Source organism: Lepidochelys kempii, chromosome 3 (genome assembly GCF_965140265.1).
Source record: "Lepidochelys kempii isolate rLepKem1 chromosome 3, rLepKem1.hap2, whole genome shotgun sequence".
In the NCBI taxonomy this organism is placed as follows: Eukaryota; Metazoa; Chordata; order Testudines; family Cheloniidae; genus Lepidochelys; species Lepidochelys kempii.
Genome location: NC_133258.1, coordinates 160,261,742 through 160,288,985, shown reverse-complemented (window position 1 = coordinate 160,288,985; position 27,244 = coordinate 160,261,742).

Genomic DNA, 27,244 nt, shown 5'->3' with positions numbered 1-27,244 from the left:
CTGTTTTAATGGGGAGAAGGGAAATTTTTTCTAATCAATAGTCTCTCTTCTCTCCATTTTTTCCACTGAAAACATAAAGGACTTAAATGGAAGGCTTTTAAAGTCTCACCTCTGTCTATATCACATAGTCAATCAACACAGAAATGGCAAGAGAGTTCTTGAGGTGGGCTAGGTAAAGGACCAGGGATAGCTACTAGCTTTTTTTAATTATGAAAGGGAAAAGCACATGATTGAGAACTCTGAAGTTCAGCATTTTATTAGTTTATGTAACTACATTCTTAATGCTGTTACCTTTGCCTCTCCTCTCCCCGGTCCTTTTGTTTGTCACACTCCTTGTGTCTTGTGTAAATAAGAGGATATACAATTTGGGGCAGGGACGTCTCCATATTCGCTTGTACGGTGCAAAGGACAAGAAAGTCTGATCCTACCTGGGATCTACACTTCAACTACCGGCACAACAACAGTTATATGTACGCACACTCTTTTTAGATAGAGAGGCTGTTTCTGTGAGAGCTGAATTCCTCCTGTGGGGTTTGGTGTGCCCTCAACTCCCACTGCCTTCAATAGCAGAGTGAGCAGAAATCACTGAGAGTTGAGAAGATCTCTGACTACCTCAGAGGAGACACTTGAAGGATCAGGAGGTAAACAGGCTAAGTTTTCAAAGAGGCCTGCCTCCTAGATTACACTGCCAAGATGCATGCAGTCAGGGGTGCTGGAACAATTTTTATAGTGGGGGTGCTGAGAGCCATTGAACCAAACTGTAAACCCTATATATAATGGAAACCACTTCAAGCCAGGGAGTGCAGCAGCACCCCCCAAGCTCCTAGTTCCTGCACCTCTGAATGCAGTCATCCGTGCCTTCAATACCTGCATTTTCATACCTAAGACTGCAAATGCAAATTTTCTAGACTCAATTTCAGAAGTTCCTGCGAAAATATGGCCCCATATGTTTGACAGTGGTTCCCTGTTAGACAAGCCCACAGCCCCACAGCAAACTTCATTTCCAAGAATGACACATTTGAAAAATCAAGATTTAGAGCAGAAATGCTGATGGACTGAGACATAGCCGCATGAACACAGGTGCCGTGGCAATGATGACCTAACCCAAAGCCCTCCATGTTTTTTCAACACTGCCTGGCAGGTTACAGTCAGCTTTTTCCTTTCCCTGGGGAAAGGGATGTAGTAAGAGTTAGCCACTGGAGTTACTGGCAGTAAATCACTGGATTAACAGTATTTCAGGATTGTAGGTTAGGAGGTCATGCAGCATTTGTTATAGACCAGTAAACTTGAAAAGATTTCTTAGCTCCACCTGCTGGGCAAAAAGAAACTCATAGGCCACCAGCGTTCCCTCCCGTGACTCATGATTTTATACCTGAAAGAGATTCTTATGCCAAAATGCCTCACTTTGTTTCTCCAGTTAAGAACTTGATTTACAAAAATGAAATGGACCACAGTTTTGGTGGGGTTATTTCCTGCACAATCTGTTTCTATTTCCCCACATTTCAGTTACAGGACAATGTTCTTTTTCGTTGAATGGAAAAGAAAGATTGCACCCTTTAAAATAAAATAGTACATTTTTCCAGCATACTCCCTGTGATTCCATGTATCTCAATGGAAGAAGGGTGTGCATAAATGCCAGACAACTCATGAATACCGTTCTGGGGGAAGATATCAGCTATCTGGATCAGACAAGAATGCAACTCCCCTTCATGTCTGCAGGCCAATATCAGGTTTTACACCCACAGACCAACATCTGTTTACATGGAGGGGTGGGGTATGTGTGTAATGCACACAGCATGCTGGCAAATTGGGGGCAGTTATGGTCATGTATGGTACACTGGTTTATCTGTTGTGTCCTTTGCTTGTTACACAACAAAAACAAAATGGAGAAACCACATGGCGTGGCTCAAACTATTTAAAGAGATACTACCCTATCCCTGTATACTACACATGTTCCTTCCTGTCTAGCCCAGGGTTGTGGGAGGAAGGAGTCTGCTACAAGCACTGCAGGGATTCTAGAGGTTTCCTCCTCCACTAGGCAATTCTTTGGTCCAGTCTCAGTCCAGACTGGGGATAAAGGGCTGCAGCTTCTCACCTGCACCTACCTGCCTTTCCAGGTGACATTGCTCTGCTACCCCAAAACACATTGTGCCATAGAGCTACAAAGAAGTGATTCCCCTTGCTTTCTTTGCCATTTGGCCCTTATTTTTATATCTGCCCCTTCAACTGGTACAGCAAAGATATCCTAGAAATATGTTATCACCGTGCTTAGAAATGGAAAAGACCTACCAAGTCCTTGAGTCTATCCCCAAGATACAGTCAACTGACAAAGCATCCATCTAGCAATACTATAATGGATCCAAGAGCTCATTGCTCTTGTATTGTGAGAATAATGGATTTATTATTGAAAGGGTTCATAATTCTCTCCTTTTGAACAAGCTCACAGGGAAGGTGGATGTTTGTCAAAGCAGCACTACAAGTGGTCTTTCAAAATGACTGTGATGCTTCTCAGGGCACCCAGGGCTGTGAGTCAGAGCCCTGTGCAGGACTTTTTTAAATCCCGCTATTGTGTCAGCAGGTCCTGCGGGACCCATGGGATCCCAGTCCCCCTGCAGGGCTCTACACTAGCCCCCGCAGGGCTCTACTGTGAGTCACCTTGTTACCACTTGCCTCCAGTGTCTTGCCTGTATGATTTGGGTGTTAGCTCTCTATCACCACCAATCTGTCAGCCACTCCAGCATTCTCCTCTGGGCTACACCAGCCCTGTCTTTGCCCCTGCTGTTTACCTCTTCCCTTTACTTTCCTTCTCCAGTCTCCGCCAGCTCTTCATTAGCATTTGACTTAGAATACTAATGACTCCTATTGTACGACATACAATATGGAATGGGCCATCTGGAGAGGAGTTGGCTCCTACCCCCTGTCTGGAGGAGTTTGTCTCAAGACCTTTGAGTGACCTATTTTTATTACAGACCTTGAGAACAAAATCTTCAGCATATATACATAACTCCTGACATATTCTCCACACATACATTTCGCAATGATTACGATGTCCAGTGTGACACAGGCTTTCAGTAGACACTTTACATTACATTATTTTGGTGAATGCAGTGAACCTCTGCACCCCTCTATGCCCCAGTTCCATCTGCCATTGGATCAAGATGTTCTTGGGTCACAGAGATACAGGCAGGTTTGGAGGCTAAGTCATGTGGTCAGTCACATGCACCATTTCTGAAAGTAAAATAATATTCTGGCCCAGGATACAGCTGGGAGGAGTGCACAGAATCCCATTCAATCTGGAGGGAACATCTGGCACCGGATGCAGCTCAACATGAAATGGCTTTGATCCACAAGATGGAAGCAAATCGAGAAAGAAGAAAGCAGCATGCTGTAATCTTGGACTCCAACTCAGACAACACATGGATCTATGGAACTTGTAACAAGCTGTGTCACTGTCAAATTGGGTTTGTCAGCCATAAAGCAGATTCATCGGACACCTGACTAGACCTTTTATATGTACACCATGATCCAGTGGATCAACAGTTGCCTATTACGATTATTAGTTAGATCAGAGGTGAGCAAACTACAGTCCGCGAGCTACATCCGGCCGGGGGACCGTTCTGCCCAGCCCCTGAGCTCCTGGCTCGGGAGGCTAGCCCCCAGCCCCTCCCCTGCTGTTCCCCCTCCCCCCACAGCCTCAGCTCACTGGCCACCAGCACAGTTCTCTGCGGGTTGGGGCTACAGAGCCTGGCCTCACCCAGTTCTCTGTGCTGCACGGTGCATGGCTGGATCCAGCCAGGCGGCATAACTCCTTGTCCTGGTGCAACCACGCCGCCAGCCACCAGTGCTCCAGGCAGCATGGTAAGGGTGCAGGGAGCGGCAGGGGGGGTTGGATAGAGGGCAGGGGCATTCAGGAGGTGGTCAGGAGGCAGGGGTGTGGATAGGGGTCGGGGCGGTCAGAGGGCAGGGAACAGGGGGGTTGAATGGGAGCAGGGATTCCAGGGGAGGTCAGGGCGAAGGGGTGGTTGGATGGTGCAGTGGTCCCAGGGGGGGCAATCAGGAAGGGGGGTTGGATGGTGTGGCAGGGGGCAGTTAGGGGCGTGGGGTCCAGGGCAGTCAGGGGACCGAGAGCAGGGGGGCTGGATGGGGCACGGGTTGCGGGGAGGACCGTCAGGGAACAAGGGGGGTTGGACGGGGCAGGAGTCCGGGGGGCGGGGGGGGGCTGTCGAGAGCAAGAAGTGGGGGGGTCGGATAGGAGGCAGGGGCCGGGCCACACCTGGCTGTTTGGGGAGGCACAGCCTCCCCTAACCGGCCCTCCATACAATTTCTGAAATCCGATGCGGCCCTCAGGCCAAAAAGTTTGCCTTCCCCTCAGTTAGATGCATAAACTACAGCTAAGATTCTGGCCCCACCTATGTCAATGAGGCCAAGATTTCACATCTGACTTTTACTTACCATGGCCCCAATCCACCCAGCTGAGCTCTGTGTGGGTGCAGGGGGTCTGCCAACATAGAGCTGATTGCAAGAATTAGGGCCCATGTCTGCACTGCAAGAGGGGATCAATATAAAACCTGGAATGGCTTCTCAAGGAAAGTCTCTTCTTTGGTCACCCAAAGTCTGGCACAGGTATCTGGAAGGGATGTCCCCAGGAGTTACAGTTAACAGTGCTAATGTGGAACTTTCCCTTAACAGTGTTACCTAGAAATACATGACCATTATTTCTTTGTTGAGTAGATGGATTATAAGAGAAGCTCATGATAAAGAGACTCAACAATAAACAAGCAAATCATTGACTTCGTCCTTGTCCTGGTGACCCCAAACAACAAAATGTAAACATTAAATAGGTCAAATGAAAGACATGACATTGAAGTACATGGTTTCATTTAAACTCTTGACGGATTTTATTTGTCAGCCCTGTTGGCAGACATTAGAGTAATTTTTCATCCTGCATTATCAGATTTCTATATTAAAAAATAGGTCTTATCTCTGCCTGTTTAATTGAACCAAACAACAGGATAGTCCCAACCATTTTGTCTATGCTCCCAAGCTAATGGTAGAGGCAAATAAAAGATGTTTAGTTAAATATAATTGTCTGCAGTTTGGATTCAAAACCAATGGCATTAACAGTTCAGTAATCTTCCCATTCAGACAGACATATGGACAAAAGCCCCATATTATATCTCTTTAATTGTTGTTATGACAAGTTTCTAGCCTCTGTATTCTGTCCTAGGGCATCAGAGTCCCTACTGGTACCATTTATTCACTGATGTTAAACCAATCAACTTTCACACACTGGGTTTCTGATACAGTCAAATTAGTATTGCTCTAGATATTTCATTTTCAGGTTTCTTTCTCTCTCTCTCTCTTTATCTTATTTTATTAGATGTGAATTAGTTTATTATGAGATAAAAACAGTTTCCCGATTCAGAATCGCTCACAATTGAAACTGAATTCCAAACATGAAACTGTTCTTTTATTTGAAGTGTGGCTCTATATGTAAAAGTGGCTTCTTTCCAAGCAGATATTTTCCCTTTATGTCATAGTTACTCATTTTTTATTCAAAAATACATTTTAATCCTTTTTTTCTCATTAGCAATGTAGAGCCAGCACATCTTAGAGCAAGATGTCATAGCAAAGCGCTTCAGAAAGGGCGGCATTATCCCTGTTTTACAGCTGGAGAAGCTAAGGTACAGCAAGGTTAAATGACTTGTGTAAGGTCCACAGGCAGTCAAGTAGCAGAGCTGAGAAATGTATCAGATTCTCTGGACTCCCAGTCCAGTGCTCTATCCAGTGGAATAATGTTAGATCCCTTGTGCATTGTAACACAATGGCTGCATGCAACACTTGTTCAGGGGGTTTTAATCACTGCAATGGTTTTTAGTGGCAGCCCTGAAAAAAGTGCATATTCAAAATCCTATTACTAGAGAGTCTGCTTAAGCTCAAGGTGGCAGGCTCGTGGTTGTGTATGTACTGAAGGTTGCAGATAGTTGAACTCTGTAGATACTTAGATACACGTATATGATTATATGAGTGATGAATGTGAAACTTTACCTATCTAGTCTAATTGCATTCAGTCTCCTAGCTACCCTTTCTACCTGAAGTGAAACAGTAATAACATTCAAAAAAAGATATTTCCCAACCTCTTCCCCTTTTCTTTTTTCATAAAGAACTGAGTTCTTGAAGTAATACTCCAGGGCAATATTTGAATGCTACAGTGAACAGCGGCAGTCACACAGAAAATTAGAACTAGTCCAAAAACGAAAACCAAAAACCCAGCAGCTAAAGTACATGGCTGCCCTAATACCAATTTAATAGTGGGAAAGTACTTCATCTGTTTAGCCTTTTTTAAAAAAAAATACTCAATTGATGGCAGCAGCCAGGCACTAATGAAAGCACAATTAGCATATCAGCTGGAATGTACAGGTGGAGCAATGGATTGTTCTCTGCTTTTATGTTAGAGAACCACCACAGCCCTACCCAGAGAAGCTATTCGGTAGGAGAGATTTAGCTTCATAAAATACTCCGTTCCTCATGCATCCGAAACAAGTGAATGTGCCAACAAATGCAAAATACTGATGCAAGGAGATCAATGACAATTATCTCTAGTGTTGAAGGGCACTCATTTGGGCCTAATTCCAGAATAAAGGCTTTAATTGCTAATTGATTTTGAAGATTTTGTTGATCATTTGCTTGTAAAATCTGGAGGTCAGACCTTAATGGGGTCTATGCAAACATTAGGCCTGATCCTGCAAAGAGATGAGTACCCCAATCATGCCCAGGCAATTGTTCAGATGGCAGGCAGCAGTTACAAGGAAATGTGGTTCCTGGGGGAAATAACAAGGGGTAAATGTAACACAGAGACTGTAAGCTGACTCTAGGATCCCCAGGCCTCTGCCAGACAATTAGAAATACGTACTTTTCTGTGAGCTGCTCAACCACAGTGTATTATGCTCTCCACATATTAAAAACCTACATCAAGCTTGTGCACCATGGAATAGCAATAGTGTTCTCTTATAAATCAGAGACTCTCAGGTTTGTTACTCTGCTGCCTAATTTGGGCCTTTGGAATTCCATAACAACAATGGGGATAAAACCCATATTCTTCTGCTGTAAAAGCACTTGAGATGAAGAACTGTTGCAAGCAGTATGGCGGCTATTACACATATTTGAGTAGTTCTGATTCTATCCAGTAGAGGGCAGTGACATATGCATGCCAGGCAGTTTGTTATAATAGAATTGGTTTAGGGGGTACGTAGGAGCAGCCAGCCAGCCTGTTAGGCCATAAAGAAGTAGGGTATCGTCTGGTGTGAATCAGGCTCTAAGTGATTTGGAATAAAAAAATGCATCACTGATTACTTCTAGTTTCCAGTCATGACCAAAATAATGAGGAAGTAGAGAGGCCGTAAGAGACAAATCACTCAGGCAGTGAGAGAAGTACCACAGGAGATACAATAATAACCTCATGGTGAGAGGAATGTCAGAAATGAAGGGATTAATTCTGCAGCTGGTGATCCTGCATGGAGCTCCTCTAGAAGTTCTGTGCATGGAACAAAAGCAGAATCAGACCCAGGGTTGTTAACACAGTTTATAGAAATATTTGATTCTGATGAGTCAGTGCTCATCACTATTTTTTAGACTGAGAAACTGAAAACCTGTACTTAACCACACAACAGGCTGATCATGGGCAGAGGGTGTGCATGCTTCCCCCACATAGCCTCAAGAGCGTATCTCAACCATCTGAGCAATGGGGAATTCAGGTTTATTCCCCTTCACTCTTTGGCCTCTCTGATGAGGCTACTAGCTAGGGTGCCACTTCATTTAAATTGATTTCCAGAAGTTCTGAGCACTTATCATGCCATCTGAAATAAATGCGAGCTGCATCTGCTCAGCTTCACTGAAAAATTAGGCTCTGAAGACTACAAAGTTGAGCAAGACCACCAGCCTATATTCACATAAGCCACCAAAGAGCTTTAATCACCAACTCCTTGAGTTACCCAATCTCCTTGTCTGGCTGTGATACCTTTGGAAATTACACAAAAGCAGTCTGTAGAGATCAGGAAAATGATAGGTAGATGAAACTGGGAACTAAAGAGTGTGCTTAGAAAAAGAGCTATTATACCTAACTGCTTTTCAGTCTGAATCCATGTTCACCACATATGTACTCAGTCACGCATAACAGTGTTAGACTGCTGCCAGTTTTCACTACAGAGAAAAAGCAACAAGGCATCAAGCTGGAAAGTCTAACAGGAAGATATTACCTTTGGGCCGTTACTAAAAATGGCTGCATTGTTAAGAGCCCAAGTGTAATAAAAACATTGGCCTCAACCTAGGAAATAGCCATTATATAGCCTTCTGTTCTTCTTCTTTATGGTACTTCATCAAAATCTGATGTGTCCTTCAGCTCCTCCTCTAATCCCTGGTTAATAATGTTTTATAGACCTACACATTTTAAAACACTAGAAGCCATAATATTCAGACTCACTCTAGGAAGGAAGGATATTATTTTCAAGTTGCTTTTCTCTCTAATATTTTCCACTTTGTTGCTTCAAAGAAGGAACCTACCAGAGAGCCAGGATAAGAAAAGTGAGACCCAATTCTAGAATACCGGAATGACTCAGTATGTTTCTTTTCAACTGGTACTCTTATCTTCTAAAAATGATCTATAGGAAAGAAGGAAAAAAAACAAGTTCTAACTCTGGGGCTGGCTCCTCCTTGCTAAATGATGTATTTAGTCTCATCACTGCTGGTGGCAGATATTATTTTGTTAGCTGCATGTAGGCATTTTATTTATGTTAGAAATTTTCTGATGGGTTTACATTTATTTCCATTGCCTTAAAGAAAAAACATCACATTGATTGGCCCCAAATTTTAGTTGCCTATAAAATATGTTTTACAAAATTAAATATGAATAGAAACATTTTTTTAATCCACTACAAACAAATCTTTTGTTTGGCTTTAAACATTCCCCCCTCACTGTTTGCAATTCAGACACCACAGCACTGTAATGCTATATGTGAGCCAAAAGTGAAAGACAAAGTGAAACTGATACTTTTTTCATCATTATCTAATCTCAGTGAAAAGCAAAAAAAAGCTGCATAAACAGTGAAAAATGAATTTGTTATTTAACCGTGTGTCTGTTTCAATACTTTAAATGGAAGCCCAGCTAAGTAGAGGAATCTGAACTTGACAGTGTCCCCTTAACATAGTACAGTGCTGTTAAAACACAAACACACACTATTTACTTATAGTTCGTTTGGCCTATAGGGCAATAGAGGGAGTCTGGCTAGAGCCTCTAGACAAATCTCTTCTGATAAAATAATAACTGGCCTGAATCTTCACCCCTACCTCAGAGGAAAAAACAAACATTTTTAAGCTATGGAGAAGTTTTCTCCATCCACCATCCTGCATTTTCACACACCCATAGAACATCTAGCTGCCAGGACTAGAAGCAAAAGTGCCAAAATATCACAAGACAGACTATTGTCATGACATTTCCTCCCCAGAGAGGTTTGGATAATGAAGATAAGTGCTTGGCTCTCCACTGCCTTGCAACGTGAAATAATTTACCCCTGTTTAGCATTGGATCAAAATGCTACCAAACCAGAATTATAGGGGTTTGCGCTCACTTTGTTCAGGTGTAAATTAACTTCCCAAGGCACTGGGGTCTGCTTTGCAGAGTATGTGCATCTGCATATGGGAGAACTGGCAATATACAAGGGCTAAAGGCATAATAAGGAAATTAATGGATTCCCAAAGACAGACACTTCAAATGGCTCATATTCTGAACCAGTGATGAGGGCTATTAGTCCTTTACTTGCTTTCACCAGCTGCATTGGAATATTTGCAATACAAAACATTAGGATCCTTTGTTTTGTTTCCTGAGATGACACATTTCAGAAAATCTTGCCTTCACAGTACTGTTTTTCAGTTATTTTCCCCAGGCAGGCTGTGCCTGTAGGAATGTCTGATTACCCAGACAACACCTTCTGAAAGCTCAGATTCATTAATAAATCACAACATTTAACTTTTTCATGCGCACAGGGCAATAATTTTTATGAATGACTGCCAGTAACATTTCAGTAAATCAGAATGCATTTTCAGAGTATTCTAACTGACACTCAGATACCACCATACCTCTTAAGCGTGCCTCATTCTGAGGGGATTCATTCATTTTAGTGCCAGAATTCCTATGATCCACACCAATTTGGTGTTCTCTCCTACACCTTTTATTGCTGAAAATTATTTATGTCAGAAATGAAGAATTATGAGACTGGGGGACGGGTTATACAAACAGCTAGAATGAACAGAACAAATCCAACAGCATTTAATATCTCCAGCCTGAATAATTATTGGTATCCCTGATTTGGGGTCTGTGTCACACATTACATTCCGCATTTGGGCTTTGGCAGGTTAAGCAGCCTGGATACCATGGTGAGGTGCACCTTAGAAATACCATAGAGCTATTGGATAGAGAGAACTGTAGCACATTTCTACATTATCCTAGGAGCTGAACCACACTAAGCATCTGAAATATCCAAATAAAGAGTCCAATGGCTGTCTCTATTTTTTAAAGAAAAAGACACAATATAAAGAAAAGATATAATATATAATCTAGTATTTTGAGACGATAGATTATTTTTTGACTAAAGCACTGGAGAATGGGGTCAAATTCCTGGCTCTGCCACAGATTTCATGTCTGATATTGGGCAAGTTTTTCAACTCTCTGTGTCTCAGTTGTCCACCATAGAATGGGGATAATAATACTTCCATTCTCCTGCTCTCTGTCTGTCTTTTCTATTTACACTGGAAGCTCAGGGCAGGGATTGTCTCGTATTGTGTTTGTACAGCACCTCAGGTCAAGATTGGAGGACTTCAGTAACTTAGCCAGAAGTTATGGGTCTATTAAGGGTGGCTTCTGTGGGCCTGCAATGTGCAGGAGGTCAGTCTAGATCAGGGGTAGGCAACCTATGGCATGCATGCCAAAGGCAGCACGAGAGCTGATTTTCAGTGGCAGTCACACTGCCCGGGTCCTGGCCACCAGTCTGCGGGGCTCTGTATTTTAATTTCATTTTAAATGAAGTCTTCCTAAACATTTAAAAAACCTTACTTTACATACAACAATAGTTTAGTTATATATTATAGACTTGTAGAAAGAGACCTTCTAAAAACGTTAAAATGTATTACTGGCACGTGAAACCTTAAATTAGAGTGAATAAATGAAGACTCTGCACACCACTTCTAAAAGATTGCCAACCCCTGGTCTAGATGATAATGAGGGTCCCTTCTGTCCCTAAAGTCTATGAGTCATGGGGCACCATTCTTGGTTGGGGCCTCCACGAGCTATTATAATACAAATAATAAAGAACAATAACATCCAAAACAGATGAGCAGACCATAGCTTTCGAATCTGGGGAGGAGCAAATGGAGAAGGATTTAGAAATTAAATAATATGATCAGAGAGGAAGCATGTGCCAGACACCAGAGGTAGAATTTTCAAGAGCAACTTTACTCCATTTTCACCAATGACTTAGGGTCAGATTTTAAGAAGTATGTAAGTGCCTAAACATTCAGATAGGCCCCTAGTGGGATTTTCAAAAGCACCTAGGTACGTAACTCTCATTGACTTAATGAGGAAGTCAGTGGCATTTAAGTTCCTAAATCACTTAGGTGACTTTGAAAATTTTACCCCAGGAATCTAGGCTGGCAGTCAAGAAACCCAAGCTCTGTTCCCAGCTTTGTCATTCGCTTTCTGGGAAAGTCACTTCTCCTGTCTGTGCCTCATTATCCACATATGAATCAATAACCCAATAAATAGCATTTTAGCTAATTTATATATAAAAGGGATGCTGTGACATTACCTTCTCTGGTCACCAAAGACTGACTGTTTTGAAGGGGGAGGTTTAGATTGCTGAAGGAATTGGCGGCTGTGATTGCAGAGCCATTGGCCATTATCTTTGAAAACTCGTGGCGAACCGGGGAAGTCCCGGATGACTGGAAAAAGGCTAATGTAGTGCCAATCTTTAAAAAAGGGAAGAAGGAGGATCCTGGGAACTACAGGCCAGTCAGCCTCACTTCAGTCCCTGGAAAAATCATGGAGCAGGTCCTCAAAGAATCAATCCTGAAGCACTTGCATGAGAGGAAAGTGATCAGGAACAGTCAGCATGGATTCACCAAGGGAAGGTCATGCCTGACTAATCTAATCACCTTTTATGATGAGATTACTGGTTCTGTGGATGAAGGGAAAGCAGTGGATGTATTGTTTCTTGACTTTAGCAAAGCTTTTGACACGGTCTCCCACAGTATTCTTGTCAGCAAGTTAAGAAAGTATGGGCTGGATGAATGCACTACAAGGTGGGTAGAAAGCTGGCTAGATTGTCGGGCTCAACGGGTAGTGATCAATGGCTCCATGTCTAGTTGGCAGCCGGTATCAAGTGGAGTACCCCAAGGGTCGGTCCTGGGGCCGGTTTTGTTCAATATCTTCATAAATGATCTGGAGGATGGTGTGGATTGCACTCTCAGCAAATTTGCGGATGATACTAAACTGGGAGGAGTGGTAGATACGCTGGAGGGGAGGGATAGGATACAGAAGGACCTAGACAAATTGGAGGTTTGGGCCAAAAGAAATCTGATGAGGTTCAATAAGGATAAGTGCAGGGTCCTGCACTTAGGACGGAAGAACCCAATGCACAGCTACAGACTAGGGACCGAATGGCTAGGCAGCAGTTCTGCGGAAAAGGACCTAGGGGTGACAGTGGACGAGAAGCTGGATATGAGTCAGCAGTGTGCCCTTGTTGCCAAGAAGGCCAATGGCATTTGGGGATGTATAAGTAGGGGCATAGCGAGCAGATCGAGGGATGTGATCGTTCCCCTCTATTCGACATTGGTGAGGCCTCATCTGGAGTACTGTGTCCAGTTTTGGGCCCCACACTTCAAGAAGGATGTGGATAAATTGGAGAGAGTCCAGCGAAGGGCAACAAAAATGATTAGGGGACTGGAACACATAAGTTATGAGGAGAGGCTGAGGGAGCTGGGCTTGTTTAGCCTGCAGAAGAGAAGAATGAGGGGGGATTTGATAGCTGCTTTCAACTACCTGAAAGGGGGTTCCAAAGAGGATGGCTCTAGACTGTTCTCAATGGTAGCAGATGACAGAACGAGGAGTAATGGTCTCAAGTTGCAGTGGGGGAGGTTTAGATTGGATATTAGGAAAAACTTTTTCACTAAGAGGGTGGTGAAACACTGGAATGCGTTACCTAGGGAGGTGATAGAATCTCCTTCCTTAGACGTTTTTAAGATCAGGCTTGACAAAGCCCTGGCTGGGATGATTTAACTGGGAATTGGTCCTGCTTTGAGCAGGGGGTTGGACTAGATGACCTTCTGGGGTCCCTTCCAACCCTGATATTCTATGATTCTATGAAGGTTCAATAACTATTAGCAATTTGTGGCATTGTGGATGTATAATTTTGAAAAGTATACCCCCTCTGAAAAGTAAGCTCTCTCACAAAGGTACTGAAAGGCTTAACTCATTAGTATTTGTAAAACACTTTGCGATGCTTGATGGAAGGCTTTATAAACAGTGTAACCCATCTCTCAAATGCAGTTATCTCTGGGAGGGAACACAAGAGCTGTTTAACAGCACAGACCAACACTACATTTTTAGTTTCCCATTGAACCTCTTGGAGCAGTTTAGTGGCTGATCCTGAAAAGTGTAGAGCACCCTCAGTGATTTAGATACCTGGCAGATCTAGGCACTTTGGTTGGCCAGGTGTAGCTGCTCACCTGGAATTTGAACAAAACCAAAACAGGGGATCTTCAAGGTTAAAATGTCAAGAGATCATTTTTACACCTTCGCTTCCATCAACACAATTTCCCCAGACACCATCCTGGAGCTCTGGGTTAGCAGAATCTCAAAGGAGTGAGTGCCACTTACTGAATCACCCACATCACTTCAAATAGTACTGTTACTCCTTTTTTGACCTGAGCAGCTAGTCAAAGTGCAGGGCTCTGGGATTGTTCCAGCTGGGAGCAGAAATTGATGACGGAGTCTGGTATTTTCTTTGACGGCATCTTGACAAGGAGCCACCTACAAATGTCACAGTTAAACTTCTTTCCTTTTAATCTTAAAAGGCTTGCCCGCTTGCTTCTCAGAAACTGTGTTCAGGCAAGACTTCCTCCTCAAGCAGCTCCAGTTGTTTGGGACTTGGCTGAATTACAGTGAGGAAGATTAGGTTGATGCAAAGTACCTCAGAAGCCCTGGCCATAACTCCTTTTCCCTTGTCCAGATCTTGCTGCTGCTTCTTTCATAATATTTCTAAGATTCAGCCTTTTCTGTCTAAAGAAAAGGAGTACTTGTGGCACCTTAGAGACTAACCAATTTATTTGAGTATAAGCTTTCGTGAGCTACAGCTCACTTCATCGGATGCACCGATGCACCTTTTCTGTCTGTCCACTCTATTTGTCCATGCCCTCATCTTCCTTTATGACTATTGCAACTTCCATTTCTCTGGTTTTCTTGGCAACAATCTCACTCACCTCATGTCCATTAAAAATGCTGCTGCTAAGATCATGTTCCACTAATTTACTCCCTTGTTAGCATGTTCCTTGTCCATCATTATGACCATGGCACTTCCTCCCCTTTGAGTCCATTCAAGAGACTCATGAGGTGAAACACGGCAAGAGGCATTGTTATGTGTGCTGAACAAAAGTTAGCTTGGAGACGTTTTTTATTGGTACACTATAGGCACTGGGTCTGTTACGTGCTAAAGGTGATCCTAACACCACAATACAGACAGTGAACACACACAATAATATTACTACTTTTAGCCCAGTAATATTGTCTAAAATTTCAAAACACAACCATAGTTACTTTGCTTTAGAACTTTTTTCTCAGCATGCTTTTTTTAGTTGGAGGGGTCTCACTTTTTTCTGCCTGGGTGTGATTCCATGTCGCTCTGCATTTAGTCTGACCCTGTTGCAAAGTTCTATGGTGTCTTTTTCTTGTGGAGTGCAATGGCTTGTTGCTGCTGATCAGCCAGCCACAGGCTTGCCACAGGCACTGTTAAAACCTTCCTAGGTGCTTTTCTAATGTATATCCATAGGCAGTTTGGAGGACTTAGAAACATGACTGTCTACAGCAAGCTTGTGACTGACTGATCAGCAGCAGCAAGTCATAGCCACAAGACTATATAGATCTGCTATCATTTTCGACTGACATATGTTTTCCACCTAATATGAAGGCAAGGAGTTCAGTTTTGACTATGTGCAGTTTTTGTTCATGGCAAGATACCTAACAGGAGATGTTGAAGAGAGAGATTAAGATGCAGGATAGGATGGACAGATCTGGAGTAGAGAGGTAGATTTCTAAGTCACTAGTGTAGAGATGGTCGTGGAAGCCATGGAAGAGGCTGAGATCACTCACGATAGGGTGCAGATGGAGAAGAGTAGTGGGCTTAAACATAGGTCCTGGAAATAGGGATGCAGGGGGTGCTACCATGTTGGATCATATTAAAGAAGTTCTGTATTAAAATCACAAATGAGTTTGATTCCCCATAGTTTAAATTCCAGGGTATTACTAATTAAGAGGTCTATTGGTTTTTGGTGCTGTTTCTTTCCCTCTCTGTGTGAAACTTGCAAGCTGCTATCCCAAGACAGGTTTCAGAGTAGCAGCCGTGTTAGTCTGTATTCGCAAAAAGAAAAGGAGTACTTGTGGCACCTTAGAGACTAACCAGTTTATTTGAGCATAAGCTTTCTCACAATGAAGTGAGCTGTAGCTCACGAAAGCTTATGCTCAAATAAATTGGTTAGTCTCTAAGGTGCCACAAGTACTCCTTTTCTTTTTATCCTAAGACAGAGTCTGTTCTCAAAGCAATACTTTGTAACAACAGAAACAGCACACAGAGACTCCCCGCCCTTTTGTTGTATTTATCTCGCTTTGTTAACAATTGTGATTAAAATAGAGATAGAGGATGTATGTGGACGGATGCTTGGTGTGGATAATAACTGAATGATCAGGAAGGTGCCAGCCTAAGAATCCAGTGTCCATCTGCCGAAGAAGGCGTCAAGTGGAAACAACCAGAGGACCCCCAGAGGGCAGACTGGAATCCACCCAACAGCCTCAAGGATGGAAGAACCAAAGAACAACTTCAAGGAGCGTCAGATGAGCATCTGACAAGACCCTGCTCCCTCCTCGTGTCCAAGCCACCTGGCCAGTGGCTTGGCATGAGCAACTCTAAGGCTGGTAACTATGATAACAACTTTGCAGAACCTGTGTGTGTGTGTGTGTGTGAATAAATATGAAATGGAATGGAATGTTATAGCTATAACTGCTCACTATGATTCTTTCTGTATTCACAAAAAATGTGGCATTTTGCCTTTTCCCGTTTAATAAGATCCTGCTGGTTTTTATTTTATTGGTATAACATTTTGGTGGAGAATTGCAAAAGGGGGAATATTGGTAAAAAAAACTCAGTTATTGTAAATATTGGTGTGCACACCGCCAGCTCTATTGAGCTCTGCATTTCTATTTGAGTAACCAGACTTCTGGCCTCCAGGAGGCAGAGGTAAAATATACAGAGCTCATATTACTAAACTACGATTACAGAATCCAAGTCCTATTGTTCACTGAAGTATCAGGGGCAACAAGAAGGCCTAAGGGCCAGGCAGTGCTGCTCGCTAGAACAAGGAGTAGCAGGATCAGAGAATCTAGCCTGTGTCGCTCGCTGACCTGTGCCAGGTGTGACGAGGAAATTTGATAAGCTACGATTTCAGAATCTAGGCTGTGTCACTCGCTGAGTAATACCAGGAGTGACAAAGAAATTGAAATACCCGTGTTAAGATGTTTAAAAGAAAACAGGGTAAGCCAGTACCAGAGGGAGGAATGGAGTCAGAAGGAACTCCAACCTCACCTTTTGTTAAAGAAATTACACCTTTTTAAACAAATCCTTCAAAAATTTGGGCACAGTCCTTGGACTATACAAGCCCTAGCTGATGTCTGCTCTATTTCGGACCTAGTGGATAGACTGGCTCAGTATATCCTCATATACAAACCTTCTAGTGCTGCCAAAAGAGATGCAGCAGCAATTTGGTTGTTGTGGGAGGCATGTAAGGATTCTTATCTCCGCTTGTCCTCATGTAAAGAGGAAAAGGCATCTTTACAGGAAAAGCTAAACCAAACGGAGAAGGGAGCAGACAATTGGAAGGTGCTGGCTACAAATCCCAGAGTCAGCTGGAAACAGGGAAGGAGGCACTCCAGGAATGCAGAGAGAGAGAAAGATTCCTGGCAGACCAAGCTAAAGCCTCTGAGAAAATTGAAAGAGAGAATCATGTACTCCAAGGTATGGTAAAGAAATTAACCTTGAAGCAGGGCAGAGCACCTGCAAATCATAGTCGTTGTGAGTCACTAATTAAGAGTATGAGACAAAAATTGGGCTTTGCCACTAAACAGATAGTAGCCATTACAGCGGGTGAAGGGGAGAAGGTCCTATGTAGGGCACCCACAGGCATAATTACGAAGAGAAAAGAGAGTGAAAAGTTAACTCTGCAGAGGCTGGAGAGAATTAAGCAGCTAAACTTTGTGAAAATGTTAAAAAGGAAAAGTGTTAGAGAAAGAGAATTTTTGGTTTCTTTGCAGCCATTCTGAAGAAAAAATGGGCCCTTTTCCAAAGGAATGTGTGTAAATAAGCCAGGCAAAAATAAACAATCTGATTCAGCTCATTTGACTGGACAATTTAGTCAAATTTGCAAAAAGAACATAAGGGGGTTCTATTGGAACTTAACTGCCTCAAATGTATAAAGGGAATGAAAGATGTAAAAAACAGAGGTGTGGAAGGGATGTTAAGGAAAAGAAAATGTGTATGTATCTGTGTGTGTGTAAATATGTAAAGTTCTAAGGACCAATTGGTTTTGTTTTTGTTTTAAATAATGCCACTAAAAATCCATTTGACTCTTTAATTCAAAGTTGCAAAACTGACCCACCTTTTTGCTAGACACAGGTGATTAGTGTTGTTTGACTTTGGGATTTGGCATTTAATCCTTAAGAGGTAACTCAAAGCTTTACAAAATTTAAAGTGGCTGTAGCAGGGCAGTCAAAATCAGGAGAATAGGAAAAAATTCTGGATTCTTTTTGTTTGGTTGGTTGGTTTGTTTTTGTAACAAAATAGTAGATGAGAGCTGTAGTTAAAAAAAAATAAGAAATTAAAAAAAGACAGTGCCCCTCTGAAGCAACAGCACGGGTGAGGTGCACAAGACAAAAAGAAGCAATGTTAGAAATACTGAGTCTTAAAATGGCTCTGAGTAATCAGACTCTCACTTTGATAAAGGTACATGAAAACTCTGTAAGCACAAAAGAAATAGTTACACCTTATGTAAAAATTGATATGGATAATGTTATAGAAGTTAAACTATGGAAGGAATGTGCATTTGCCCCAGAACATGTGCAGTGTACATTGTAGAAGGGGCAAAAGAAATGCAAACATACCATGCTACCTAATTAAAATGCTATTAGGGCTCCAAAGGGAGCCACAATAGGTTGGGTTTTCTTTTTCAGATTGCTGTGTGTTTTGGAAGCAGAAGTTAAAAGGAATCAGAACTCTAGAGAAAGTTGATTGTGTCCCTTTTAAGATAGAGTCTCTGAGCTGCTGATGGCTTTAAATCCAAAAGCAAGCAGGAAGCATCTGTGAAAATGCAAATTACCTAAATGATAAAAGGAAGAAAAGAACTAGCAGCACAAAGGAGCTGGAGATAAAGGACACACCTGGTCAGCAAACAAATTGTCCAAATAAAAGGCATGGGGTTAGTCTCTAAGGTGCCACAAGTACTCCTTTTCTTTTTGGGATAACAAGATAACTTTAATAAATTTAATGATAATAAGTACCCCTGTAACAATGTCTAGTGTGTATGATTTTTGGAAAAATCCTTTAAGGTCATATGGTAATGATGCTTCACAGCTATTACCTGTAAATAAACGTAAAGCTTAACACAGCAGGAAAAACATTATAAACTTGGTCTGCTGTATAAGAAGGGAAACTGAGGTACCCCACCTCAGGGATTTAATGACTAAGCAGTGGAATACTTTCCCCATCAGCCTTAAAAGATATAAACCATTGAAACCTGGCCTGCCTATAGAACAAACACAGGAAAATATGGGGGTAATTCCTCTGTTTTGCCTGCAATCAGCAAGGGTATTTGTAAAAGAAATATTTGAAGCAATTATCTGCCACCCCAAAAGGGGTAGAAACATGTTTTTTGTCTTTCAGAAAATCAGGAAAAGCTTATGCCAGCTGAAGAGCAACCCAATACCATGAATCTACTGTCACAATAGAAATTGTGTTTTGTGTTCTATGTTTTGTCTTGTGTTTTGTCTTGTTGCTAGCACTGTTGTGTGTTTAAAAAAAACCCTGCAGACCTGCAGGTAATTAAGAATAAATTAAGCTCTCTGTCCCAGCTACAGGACAGCCTAATACAAAAACAAAGAAAGATCATTGTTTGACACTTCTCAATATGAATGGGTGCAATAAGTTTCCAGTATTGTAAAACCAGACTTGTTAATGAGAGAAATTGTTGTCAAAATTGCACACCAACAGTCCCTGGAGGCAAAGGTATGGAAGGTTAGCCCACTCCCCATATTACACATGGGATCCTTCTGGCTTCCCTGGACCTTAAGCCATTGGGCTGGGGAGGGAGGAAAGCCATTGGACACTAGAAGTTGTACCGAATGGACTCCTCAGAAGCGGGTGTGCCTCACCTTGCCTGTTGCCCCAGAGCCTTGTAGTAAAGATACATCACTATGATCATGTATGTGGGATTAATTGGAATCACAAACTCAAATTGCCTCACAGTACCTTCTCTTGAATAGGCTACATAGAAAGTGACACTGACGATTATAAATCTTAGTGTCAAAAGGGGGATTATGTTGGATCATATTAAAGAAGTTCTGTATTAAAGTCACAAATGAGTTTGATTCCCCATACTTTAAATTCCAGTGTATTACTAATTAAGAGGTCTCTTGATTTTTAAGTGCTTTCTTTCTCTCCCTCTGTGTGAAACTTGCAAGCTGCTAATTGTGTTAGTACATCCTAAGACAGAGTCTGTTCTCAAAGCAATACTTTGTAACAACAGAAACAGCACACAGAGACTCCCCGCCCTTTTGTTGTATTTATCTCGCTTTGTTAACAATTGTGATTAAAATAGAGATAGAGGATGTATGTGGATGGACGCTTGGTGTGGATAATAACTGAATGATCAGGGAGGTGCCAGCCTAAGAATCCAGTGTTCATCGGCTGAAGAAGGCGTCAAGTGGAAACAACCAGAGGACACCCCCCCGGAGGGCAGACTGGAATCCACCCAATAGCCTCAAGGATGGGAGAACCGAAGAACAACAAGGAGCCGTCAGAATGTACCATCTGCTGATTGATTCAGCAACAGCATGATGAACCAATTCCCATAGGCTGGCATAGGAATAAATTCCTATAAAAATGGACTCTAGAAATTGAGAACTTTGGGGTCTGATTCTGCAAACCAACTTCCGGGAGCATCAGATGTGCATCTGACAAGGCCTTGCTCCCTCCTCGTGTCCAAGCCACCTAGCCAGTGGCTTGGCCAGAGCAACTCTAAGGCTGGTAACTATGATAACAACCTTGCATAACCTGTGTGTGTGTGTGCGTGTATGAATGAATGTGTGAATAAATATGAAATTGAATGGCACGTTATACCTATAACTAACTGCTTACTATGATTCTTTCTGTATTCACAATAAATGTGGCATTTTGCCTTTTCCCCTTTAATAAGATCCTGCTGGTTTTTATTTTATTGGTATAACAACCACACCCCTTGGTTAGAAGTGGTTTCCATTATACACAGGGTTTACAGTTTGGTTCAATGACTTTTTGCACACCCCCACTGTAAAAAGACATTCCAGCACCCCCAGGCTTAGAAGAGAGCCACTGGGCCTTCCTTGGAGAATGGCAGAGAGGAAAACATGCTGAAGAAATGACCATAGAAATAGGAGATGGACCAGGAAAGGATAGAGTCACAAAAGCCAAGAGAGGAAAAGATTTCAAGAAGTAGGGTATAATCAACAGTGTCAAAGGCATCTGCGTGGCCAAGAAGGATGAGGGTGGAATGGAGGCCTTTTACTGTGTTAACACTGCTGTCATATTCGGATTCGCTTCCCTTAAATTTCTCCCCTAAAGCTTTAATTGGTGATATTCTTTTCTTACTCATTTCCTGTTCTAAACTGTTGTGTGAGGTACTATGTCCTGTTCAATAGTTGTCATATAATACCCTAGACATGGCGGCACTTCGGTGGTTTCTGACCTCAGGCCTGTAAACCACTGACCTAATATGTAAAAGGCTTAATTTTCCATAAAACACCATTGTAAAGCACTTTGAGAGCCTCAGACAAAAAGATAGAATTAAAGTGCAAAGGAGACAGCATGATTCAATGGATAGGGTAAAATAAGACTTGGGTTCTATTCCTGGTTCTACCATTGGCTGGCTGTTGTGAACCTGGGCAAGTCTCTATACCTCCATTTCTTAAAGAATAGAGAATAGAGGCTGTTTATCCACCTTTGTAAAGCATTTTGAAATCCGCAGATGAATGTGCTACAAGTCATTATTTTAAGACTGTTTTTCAGCCATATTAATCATATATTACCGCAACCCATTTCACTGTGACCTTCAACAATGGCCAAAAACTCAAAGATGTGTGATTGCTGTATTCTACGCTTCAGTTTTACATTTTACGCAAGGTACAGTGGAGGTTTTTCATGTAAATTCTAATTAGTAGCTCTAATAAAACTGGTCTCAGTAACTTTATTCCAGCAATAAATATCAGTCATTGGCACCTTCCCCAGTCTGTTACTGTCCAAAATATACATGAGCTGTAGTCCTAAGGATTGTTCGGAAAAGGTGATTCCAAGGGAAATTACCCTGCACGGAAAACACTTCATTATAGTATACCAAATGCAGAGGCAATTAGAGGTCAAACCTGGATGAGTCTAAGCGAAGGAAGCAGTAAACCATTAAGAATATTCTGATATTCCTTGTATCCCAGTGGTCCCAGTGGCTTTGTATAGAACGATTTTATGTATTTTTATTTTACAGTCAGCTCCAATACCCCTCAACTTGGCTCGGTCTTCAGACATCCTGGCTTGCTTAGGTACAGATAGAATGTATCTAATCATATTTTCAAGTCAGCCTTATGCAGGCAGGGTTTACTGTATTTTGCATTTGTTATGGCTTGATCTAAAGGAACAATAGCTTGATAAGAAAACTGCATCTGCACAGGGTAAGATATATGATCACTTTGCTTCTACTTTAGGACAATGAGCCTGCATCACTGAAGACACTCAATACGTTGGGGGACCAGGTCCGAAACAATATGATATAGTTCCTTCAACATCTTCCCTGGCTTTTTTCCACCTTCAGGATGCCAATCCAAATCCAGCCCAGATTAGTAGTGACCAATGATTGCTGCCATCTGACAGCTGTTTGGTGCTCTGCATGTTAGTCCCTTTCCAGTTCTCAAAAGACAGTCCACATCACAAGAACTAAGACCACCTTTGGCACTAATTGACACCCTTATGAGCAGTCTCAGCAGAGAGACCAAAGATAGAATGGCCATGGAGACTGAATTCAACTCCCACCTTTACAGGATGCCCTTCCTGTAATGCTTGAAGCATGCTGCTATGGTGGAGACATTTCCGTTGTGGTCACCCTATGCTATACCTGTCTGATTGATGAACAGAGAATGTAAGCCTACAGAGCTGTCAACCCATTAATTTCCCAGGCATTACAAAAAACACACGTTTTTTTTTTTTTTTAAAAGTACCTCTGACAAAGGAAGAATCCAGCATTAGAACCACACCTCTGAAGTTCATTAAGCAGAGTTGCTTATCCTTATACAACAATAGTGCCACATGCCATCCCCACCACATGTGTGATGTAGCACACAAATATGCCTGCCATGTCAGCTTGCAGTAAAAATGAGAAGCCACTATTTCCATGCAAAAACCATGTGCTAAAGAGATGATGCTCAGAAATGCTTGTGGGTAATGGTCCATATTCTGCTCTTAGTTACACCTGCACACTTTCACTGGCATCAGAGGATTAGCAGTGGGTTCAAATGAGAACAAACTCTGGCTTTTAAGGGCCTGATCCAAATCCCATTGAAGTCAGTGGGACTCTTTCCCGTTGACTATAATGGGCTTTGGATCAGGCCCTAATCTTGGATTGTTATATAATTTGTGCTCCCTCTTCTGGACACCTGCATCTGCAGCAGTAGCAGAAAAGAGTAACACAAAAACAGCAGCCCATTGTTTTGTTTTTTAAATTCTTGACAATGTATTTATCTCAAAGCACATTCCCCACTGAATCCTTGACAGGGACTCAATTATTCAAGGAGGCCCACAATTGTCTTGCAATGCCAAGAGCCAAACTTAATGGACATGTACATTTACATGTTTTTAAAAAGGATAAATAACTACAGTTAGTGCAGGCCTGGAATCTTAAACTCCCATTTGTCAACCAGAAAAGGGGGTTTCTTTTCCATAGGAACTCAGAACTACCCAATGGAGTTTAGCCTGTGAGATAAGTGAAATTTTCTGGCTCTTGAATTGTGTAATATTTGCTTGTGTTTGTCTTTCCTAGATTAAGAGAATTGAATTCTTGCTTGAGTTTACCGGCAGTGAAAACTTGCATTCTCTCCTCATGCTGCACTTGCCAATAGAAATGTGGCCTGTGGCAGGCCACTATCTGTCTTGGGTACGTATATGGCCCCTATTAGCATAACGTGAACACCTCACAACATTTTCATGTCTGCCTCCTCGCAACACCCCTGTGAGATAGGGAATGATGATTATCCCCATATTGCAAATGGGGAATTGAAGCACAGAGAGATTAATTAACTCGCACAAGATCACACAGGAAGTCTGTAGCAGAGAAGTGAATTTCACTCCAGTCTTCCAAATCCCAGACTAGCACCCTAACATCTGGACCATCCTTCCTCACCGTTTCAGGAGCTGGTGCGTTGCCTTTGCCCCATGTGATACTGTTTGCCAAGCCCTGTTCCCGCTTTATTGTCAAACTTATTTCCCATTACTCCTTGATAATAGAGAATTGGATAAGGTCTTCTCAGCCAAACAAGTACAGCAGGTAGTTGCATACATAATGGGCCAAATTCTGCCCTCCGTTATATTCCGTGGCACTACACTAGTACAAACAAGAGAAGAATTTTGCTTAGTATTTCATTTAGAATACAAATTTAAAAAGAAAAAAAAATTACCTATCATCCAGTGTCCCAGTGTTCCCAGGTTTTTTTATTGTATGTTCCTGTCTCTTTAATTACAAATAGCAGGTGTGAACAGACGCTTATTGGACCCAGCAGCCAACTGAGTTAGGAGAAATTTTAGCTATTAGTACGTACTTTAGGCAGCTGACTCATGCAAATCATATGTGCAAATCACCCACTGATTGTCCACTGGGTTCGCATAGGCCTGGCTCATTGACCACAGCTACCTGCAATGAGTGTCCTGAACTGACAGTTGAGTTCACAGTTTTGTCATCAGTTCAATTTTGAAAAAAACAAAAATTCCCGTAGTAGAAGAGTTCACTGAAATTTTGTCTGTAGTTTGAGCCTCAAGAGCTGAATCCATGTAAGAATGAATCACAGGTAGAGTGTGTTGCTTAAGTCATGCTAAGGAAAGCAGAGAATAGGACATGGGCCAAAATTATATCCAAAATGCAGGTCTCTCAGTAAAACGAGTGTGGATATTCATTGGGAATCTGTACCAAAGATCTAGGTAGTCTAGAAATGCAGCCTGTCTCTGTAGCTGCAGGACAAAGAAACAAAGTTGACCTAATGCAGATTTTCACAACTGGTGAAACCATATGCAAATGTAATTAATTTAACAACCAAGTCTAGCTCCACAGCAGTGGCTGCTGCCATTTTGAGTTCTCTTACTTCTGGAAGAACTGTCTGTCCTTTCAAAGATGATATCACACAGCATAGCTTTTGACTGTTGCTTTGAAAGTATTTCCATATTTACACCATCTGGAAAGAGATATCTCGGAGTAGTCAGACTGGCTCATTCCTGTCCCTCTAGTTACCCAATGCACTTGACAGCCCATCCAGCACTAATGTGGGCCAGAAACAGTCTAAAACAATAGAAATGACATTAAAATTTTGAACTGCCTCTTGCATTCATGGAAATGTCAGTAAAATGGAAGCTGTTTTTGATAGGCACTTGCCTCATTCACGGTTCCCATTTATGTAGGCTCTGAAAGAGGAACAGACATTTCTAAGAAAACTTTAAAAAAATGAATTTGTGCTCAGTTAATAGTTTCTAGGGTGTAATTCACCCCCTGTGCAGAAGGCAATCGTAAGGCCCATATTCCACTGAAGTCCACATGCTGGGCTTCTGGACCGGGTGAATTTCAACCTAGGGTATTAGAACTAATTGGTGCAGGTTTTCATTAAAGGCAAATTGAATGAATCAAACTAGGAGGAGGATGGGATAATCTGCCTCTTAAGGGCACTGGGGCCTACTGGTCATCCCCCCCCCCACATTTTTGCCCCAAATTAATATTTCATTATTTAATTAAACAGTGGAACAACTTCAGCAGGAGAGCTAGAGGAACATTCCATAGCCTAGTGTTTAGGGCACTCCTCAGGAGGAGAGGATTTGACCCAGTGGTCTCCTACATCCTGGGTGAGTACCCTAACCATTGGGCTAATGGTAAAAAGACCTCTTACCCCTGGCTTCCCCCTGCCAGCTGTTTTGGATCCTAGTGTTGTTCCTGTGATATTCTAGGTGCCTAAAAGTTAGGGGCCGTGACACTCAGGATCGCAATGCCTAAGTCCCTTTGTGAATCGCTTCCTAAGAGCCCAGCCCTGTGAAGTGCTCAGCATCTCTACAAATATCAAAGAGAGCTGAGGGCACTCAGCACCTGTGGGAGATCATCAACTCAATTTGCAGGATTGGGCCCTAAAATTGGAAACATGCATGTCAGAAGGCCAGATCCAAAACCCATTGAAGACAATTGCAGTGACTCCAATGGGCTTTGGATCAGACTCAGAGTACAGAAAGCAAAAAAAATTCTCCTCCCCACCCTCAAAAAATACACTAACTATCCAGCCTCGTCCCTACCCAAGAAAACATTGAATTGGTTTAGAGTCCTGCTCTTTAGGTCCATTGGGGGCTCCTTAGTTTTTATCTGAAGAATAATGTGCTATCAAAGCACAGCACAGTAGGTGAAGTTAAGTGAAACTGGAACATCCATATATTTTTTTACATTGTTTGCTTCGAGGTCAAAAAGCTGCTTTTTGTTGGTGGAAAAAATGCTTCTCCCAAGCAATATGTTAGTGAGTCTATTAAATCTTCTAGCTTAGTCATCAGAGAAAGGGAGAGAACAGCGCATTGCTCATCACATTTTCTCCAGAAAAAAAATCCATATTTTTGTCTTGCATATGCAAAGACTGAGCTTGGCAGTGACTTTTCGGATTAGGAGATTGCCGCGTCACCAAAAACAGTTATCAACAATCCTCCAAAGAAGTTTGTAAATCCCAAGGAACCATAGCAGAGAGTTATCATCAGTGCCTGGTGCTAATACCATAAGCATCTCAGCTCTCACTGAATATTTAACAGTAGAAATTCCATTCATTATAATAACAACCCTACAGATTCCTCAAGCGGAAGAAGCAGAAACAGTATACACAGATACAGCACAAAGGCTTTGACGTCTCCCTGTCTTTTTGTGGGGTATTTTCTCTTTGTGTTATGCAGAAAGAATTGGCAAGATTTAGACATAGCCTGGATGTGAGGATCTAAAAAAGGTCTGAGTCAAAGATGACTCCAAGACTACAGGTCTGAGTATCGTCAGGATCAAGAAAGGAGGTAATGGGGCAGTCTTGGGGAGAGGGGAGATTAGGAGCTCTGTTTTAGTCATGCTGAGCTTGAGCTGACTGCTGGACATGCAACAGGAGATGTCAAAAAGACAGGCAAGATTTTAGTTTAGAAAGAAGGTGACAGCTTTGGAGTAGACAGGTAGGTCTGAGCCATCACCATAGAGATGGTAGTTGAATTTGTCTTTGCCAATGAGATTACCCAGAGCTAATGTGTAGAGGGAGAAGAGAATGGGACAGTGATGGGGTATACAAACCCTACGCTGGGACAGAAGGGGTTGAAGGACAGTACTGGATCTAGCTAACCCCACCCTTCCAATCCTGCAAAGCATGCTCCAGTTGGAGAGATAG